This window comes from Liolophura sinensis, chromosome 7 (genome assembly GCF_032854445.1).
Source record: "Liolophura sinensis isolate JHLJ2023 chromosome 7, CUHK_Ljap_v2, whole genome shotgun sequence".
Taxonomy (NCBI): Eukaryota; Metazoa; Mollusca; class Polyplacophora; order Chitonida; family Chitonidae; genus Liolophura; species Liolophura sinensis.
Window position 1 is genome coordinate 45,924,182 of NC_088301.1, and position 6,938 is coordinate 45,931,119.

Consider the following 6,938-nt stretch of genomic DNA (forward strand, 5'->3'; position numbering starts at 1 on the left):
ATGGAGTGGTAAAGTATGCAAGTCACTCCGAGAAAGAACTTAAGTGCATCGTTGGCAAACAACAATATTTCGACCTATATTTGGTCATCAAAAGAATTGTTTACAAGGCAACAGCTGTTCGTTGAGCGATTATGTACATGTACATTTAGCCTCATAGTGAACTACTATTACTATTTAAAAAACATGCCAGTTCTATGACAATGGCAGTAACAATAACAATGTAAGTAACAATGGTAGAAATACCTTGAGCTTGGGCTGGTGAACAGTATTTACGATAAGTAAAGCACTGACATTTCCTTTGAAGCTTTTTACCCTATGATTTAATTCGGGTTTATGAATATGTTCATTTCCGTCACTGTGGTGACGGGTTGTTTGAGGAAAAACATGGAGGCCTCTATATATATGTATATATAAAATGTTTATGTAACTTAATAAAATGCCAAATCGAAACACTTCACGATGTGGCATTTTATTACATTCTATAATAACTGAGACAAAATCATCTGTGACGGAAACCCTGTATGTTTGTTTAATGCCGCTTCTGTGTGTTGCCTCGCATCTACGTTTCCCTAACAGCCGATTTAGTCATTGACCTTTTGTATACCTGTACATAATTTACCAATTTGCACACCTTTTATGGCTGGGCACCTCCCACAGCCTTCAAACAGCTTCGGGCTTTCTTCAGTGCAAGACCCACAGCGGTCTAACTAATGAAATTGTGAGCAGGCTAACCATTTTTTGGGCGTGAGAGGGTTACGAGATTGCCTCATCGTCATTTGCTTGGATAATGGCTGATAAGTCGTGTCTTAGCTAGGCGCTTAACTCTTTTCTGGGTCAGAGCGAAGAAGGAGAAAACTGATTTCTTTTTTTGGCCGGCGAGTTATCCTGGGTTGATGACAAACCGTACCTTGTGTACGTCCAGGTGTTGTCGGTCTGCTGTGTTCTCTAACACAGGTAAGCTTGCACCTACCCGGACCGGCCTGTCGGAGAAAGTACATTGCTTCCCATGCAAAAAGATCATCACCGTCGAGCACTACCTCTACACCAGTCTGTAATTTCACCAACGGAAATTTCCACTTTTTTATTTCTGTATTCCCTTCCCAATGCGACATTAACAATTTAATTTTTTGACCGCTTTTCTCGCTCCTCAAAATACCAAATGAATTACGGGAATTCCTCCTAATAGCTCCATCCAACGAAAGCAAATACCTGCCTAGACGAGCAAATATTGTGACAACCTGCAGTTTAGCAGTGAGAGTCACGTGATCCCTGCGGCCTGAGTAAGAGCGGTCTTCTTTGGGACGCTGCAGAAGGCCAGATACCTCATCTTCGAAGCAGTCTTCATATTTCGGCTCTATAAGGTAGTAGCAATCTGAAGTGATATACAGTGAAGTTTTAGATAGATAGGTCCTATCCTTTCGTTGTCAGCAGTCGGGTTTTTTACGTCTGTCATTACGCTCAACCACAATTCGTTGGTGTGCAATTTGCTGTTGTATCTTAAAAAAAGCAAAGGTCAAGTCTCACAATTCGCATTTCGATCGTCTGCTTCTTTGAATTGTGTATGGGGTTCGCTCGAAGGGCTGGATGTTTGCAGACGACGAGTACGTGTCACACCCGCAAAAAGAATAACTTTCCCCAATGGATAACCGATAACTGATATAGAGCACTTTCTTTTGGTCACCCAAGAATTGTAGCAGCTTCTGGTTGATTGCTGGAAGACAAGGTTTACACGTGAAAATAAGCATGGACCGCAGACAAGCTACTGTGAAGGGTAAGTCGGTTATTGATTATTGTGCCCGATTATATGTTAAAAAAATATACTACTGCTGACAAAATGTGTTTGAAACTTTGCGCTTGTCTGCCAAATATACTTCTTTACCAAAGGTGTAACCAATGTATGATGGTAGAAGCGAAAGAATGAAGGCCAACATGCCGTTTGCATATATGTATATTCAAAGTACAAGATCTAGATACCAGCATATCCTACATATGAATATAGGTTGTGATCGAAAACCTGCAGTATTTATCAAATTCCGTAAGATGATATAAATATCAAACCAGAAAGACGACACCTTAGACATGTCTACAACTATTAATGAATGAAGGGATGAGTTACCGTGTATTATCTAGTTGCTCATGTGTATTATATTGTGGTATTATCTCTAGCTGCTTGTCTCATACTGCATAGTATGAAGTGTAAGTTTACCTATGTTTATGTGATGGTATATATCAATGATGAACTACACAGATCGTCTTATGTATATTGAAGTATATTTATCCAAGATAAACCTAATCATGATGTATATATATATATATATATATATATATATATATATATATATATATATATATATATATATATACTATTAATGAATGAAGGGATGAGTTACCGTGTATTATCTAGTTGCTCATGTGTATTATATTGTGGTATTATCTCTAGCTGCTTGTCTCATACTGCATAGTATGAAGTGTAAGTTTACCTATGTTTATGTGATGGTATATATCAATGCTGAACTACACAGATCGTCTTATGTATATTGAAGTATATTTATCCAAGATAAACCTAATGATGATGTATGTGTGTGTATATATATATATATATATATATATATATATATATATATATAATATATATATATATATATATATATATATTGAAGAAAATCAAAACATGATGCCGTTGGCATAACCTTTATACGTTATTTAGTTTGCATTCGATATTTTTGTTACGAACTTTAATTAGCTGTGGCCAAGTTTGTCGGCTTTATATAGCAAATAACACAAAGCGGTGAGGCTACCCCAACAAGCCCAACTCGTCACGAACACTGCGTTAGCAGGCTACCGTTACGCAGACTAAGTCCCTTTTAAATTACAGTTAGGCCTGGACCTTTCACAGTAAACGAACTCAGACTAACTATGTCCTCAAAAGTCCATTCCTGGTTCCAAATGTGCCATAACACTGATGATAAGTGCCTCAGTTTATTTAAGGAGGTTTAAGATTTAGATATAGTGGAAGGAGTGTTACTTTTTATAGGTAGTTTTTAACGAAGACTGGTATGTTGGTGTATCAGAAGTATACCCTTTACCAATTAATATGAGTAATGTGGTATACAAAGAAGAAGTGGCAACGCAGACAGTAAAATTAAAATGATAATGACATCTGGTGAACACTAATTTTAAAATTTCTTTTTAAGTTTATTTCGTACTGTTATGGCCCCCACATCCTATAACCATCCATCTTTGTTTTTCTACTTTTCACCTATTTATTAACATTATTAACCGAAAAGGGGCGCAATTCAGAAACAAAACGTAACAGGAGTCTCAAACATTTGTTCGGATGAAACCGCCATATTTACTTCACGCGTCCTGTTTTGTTTACTGATCGACCTCAGTTTCATGTGATGTTCCGTGACATAAGCATAATATTATGCCATGTCTGATTCAGAGTTCACATGTCGTGTTTTTATAACGATATGATTGAACAGAAAAAAGACCCTAGAGAGAAGTTGTGTGGAGATAGTTCTTTCTTTTCCCATGTTGACACTACTGTAATGGTTTCGTCTGGGAGCGTGAGGCACAAGGACCTATGGACACAGCTGACTAAGACTTGATCTAACGCTGACTGTTGACCCTTTCTTCATGACCTCTGCTTGCGGCTTAGGAGCGACTTAGCACATTGGAAGATAACACTGCGCTTTAGTGTAAATCTCTTCTTTTTTTTCCTTTTCTTTCTTTTTTTTTTTTTTTTCGTTTTAATGATCAGGCGTTAATCCATTCCATGGTTAAGCCATTTGAAAGCAATGCATCAGTAGTATTAGTTCATAACATAAAATCGAGAGCTCTCACTTTAGGTTCTCGGGTAAACTGAGGGTTCACTTCTAATCATATACATTTCTATATTATACATAATCTATAAAATGCTGTAGTTAAAAATCGAGATGTCTCAATGACGATATATTACAGGCTACACCAAAGATGACGGTTACACAAGAGCCTGGAGGCATGCAGGACATTGTAGAGGTGTCTAGACTCTAGAAGCCTCATGGAAAGTTTGGTACGGCACGCTTCAAGCGCCCGTTCTATGTAAATAACGGATGGGTGATGAAAGAGCCTTGCCAGTGTGATTGGATATGACGTCAGAACCCAAACCATGGTCAAGTGTCGTAACATTACAAAGAAAGAGAGCTCTCCCAACCCGACATTTTGGGAATTACTTCTTTGTTCCTCACTGGGAGTACTCCCGTTTTCTTCGTCTTGGGCTAGGTGAAGACTTACATCACCGGATGGATTCCTCCCTCCTCTCTAACCTTCAAGATATTTTAAAGTATCCCTGTCATGTGAACTTCGTTTTCTGGGGGCCTTTTCTGATGCCAATGTGCCTCTTTGTTGCCAAATTCATTAAAGTTTTGCTTTTTCAGAGATTTCTTTAAGTAAGATTTGTTAAGCGTCTTGCTTATATGCAAGTCTTGAAGTCAACTGACACGCTTTATGTTTAGCCAGGTGAAATCTCCTGTTACGGAAACTCTAAAGTGTTATCCGTGTCAGAAATAGGTAGATCCAATCTGTATCCAATTGACGGTTTCGCCTGCACTTCATATATACTTTGCTGTGCCAGTAAACATATAGCCATTGTTGATAGAATAAAATCTTCTAATGCATGAGTGTAGAACGTAGTGTAGCAAGAACACAAAAAGGTACGTTAAATTATTATCGGATATGGGAATTATATCATTGTGCCTTCATAGTTTGCTAGTATACTCTTCGGATTCGGACTGCTGGGATTAATTCGGATTATTTACGCATGTTTTCAAAGAAATACAGAATGCCGACAACGACGTAAACAAAACTTAATCAGGTTTCAATAAAGGCAAGACCACTACCTATCATTACTTGTACAGGTGAGGTTGATTATTCTTCGCCCCCACCATAACGTCGTGACATCACGGCACACAAGATGACACCCGCGTGTGTAGCCACCCAACCCAACCGACGCCATCCCCCATGTCGGTGTTCTGCTAATGTAATTCAGTGTTTTCATTCGTAGAAATAATCAAGCTGGGCAAATGACAAGCTGAAGGGCAAAGGGCACCGCAAGATTTAGAGTAAGATTTCTAGACTAGCTGACCCGGTGTGGTGTGAACGTCTCGCTATCGTTCGGTTTAAACGGCCTTGGAGCACTTTGCTTCTATAGCGTTACATATCAATGGCAATCTGGAGGTAAATGTTGTGTAGGTTGTTGAAGGTCGGTTGGTAAGGTAACTAAGTATACGTCACCATAGGCACACTGGAACTGTTCATGTAAATATAGTATTAAATTACTACCCCCTTAGCCGAAGGAGAACAACTCTCGAAATCTTTCATTCGAGAAAGTTATATATGTAATCAAACTTTTTTGTCAACACCTTAATAATATATACCGAACTTAAAGTTAAAGTTGCAGCTCATCCTAAATTTCCAATCACACTCACCAGGAGAGAGAAAACGAACATCTGTAAAATGAATACAAAAGTGATTGGATCGAATGATTTAAGCGTTAAGCCGTCGTTCATAAACCATAAAGGGGCTCTTTATGTTGACAATCGCCAATCGCAAGGACCATTACCAAAACAACCTATCACACCAGTTCCAAAAGAAATATGTCAAAAATAATCTATAGATAATAACTAAAACTTGTAACGTATAGGAGAAATGATGAAATTTCAAACTCATGACGGCGTCCCATGCCAGTGAGCATAGCTTATGGCATTGTTCCAACCCCAATGAATAGCTAACGCTAGGACACATGCTTCACGAAGAAGGAAGGTAGCCGATAAAAAAAAAGCACTGGGAGCATCATCGAAAAATAAACAAGCAACCGTTAAACAAGGCTCTAACAATTGAACCAGTGCGACGAGTAGTCACTGAAAGATCCATCGCTAAGTCGCTCAGCAAATGTCCCAGGTCCGACGACGTGGTCAGCCTGGTGGGCAGCTTGGGATTATGAATGGACGCCTCAACAACGTTTTTTACTTGTTCCGGGCTTTACCAGATAAGGATAGACTTACACGAAGAGCTTTCAAGTTTTAAGTATTAATCTCGCGTGCTTTGACATAAATCTCCCTAGTTCACGCGTGACCGGCGGGTTAGGGGCCGACATGTGTCTGTGGAATCAATGGAAGAACAAAGGTTTCGCTACAGGAATCTTTATTTCCTTAAAGAAAACGGGTCACCTATTCTGTGTTGTTCTCATGACTTCACTGTTACCTGTGGCTTCTCTTTGGGTCAGTCCGGAGACAGACTTATTGGCGTGAATCCTAAGCTGAAAAAAGAATCCGTTTTCATCACATGCAGTAATACCACAACGTATGATGTAAACAAAAACAAGTTTAGAAGTTCTGAACATCGTTCACAGTAACCCCGCTGTAGAAATTTCGTCTATCATACGTGGTATTTTGTTGGGCTTTCTTGGTTATTCTAAATATAATATTGTCGTCGCTGCTGTGGCATTTCTTCCCATCTGTAGTATTGTATATTTAAATTCTTTAATAGAAAATCAGAAAAGTCTACAGTTCCCTTATTCCTGCATTGAACGTTGTATCTACATACGGTTTAAATTTGTTTAAAAATGCTGTATTTCTTTTCTTGCTATTGGCGCATTAGATGACTTCATTCTTTTGATGTTTTTCTTGAAATCTGTCCTGAAATTAATGGTCAACGTCTTCATGGGTGAATCAGCTATGTGGCCAACAAGCTCTTCGATTATGCCCTACCTCTAAGCATGCTCAATGTTTCTTTACGATAAATCAATTACCTAGACTTTTTCACAGTTCACTCTTAATGCAACCAATAACATTTGGATCTTAACGCCTTCACTTACTGGTCACATAACCGCAAAGCCGTCAACATTTCAAGGACAACAATGAAATTAAATCAAATACTTCCTGTGGCCATGCACGAAC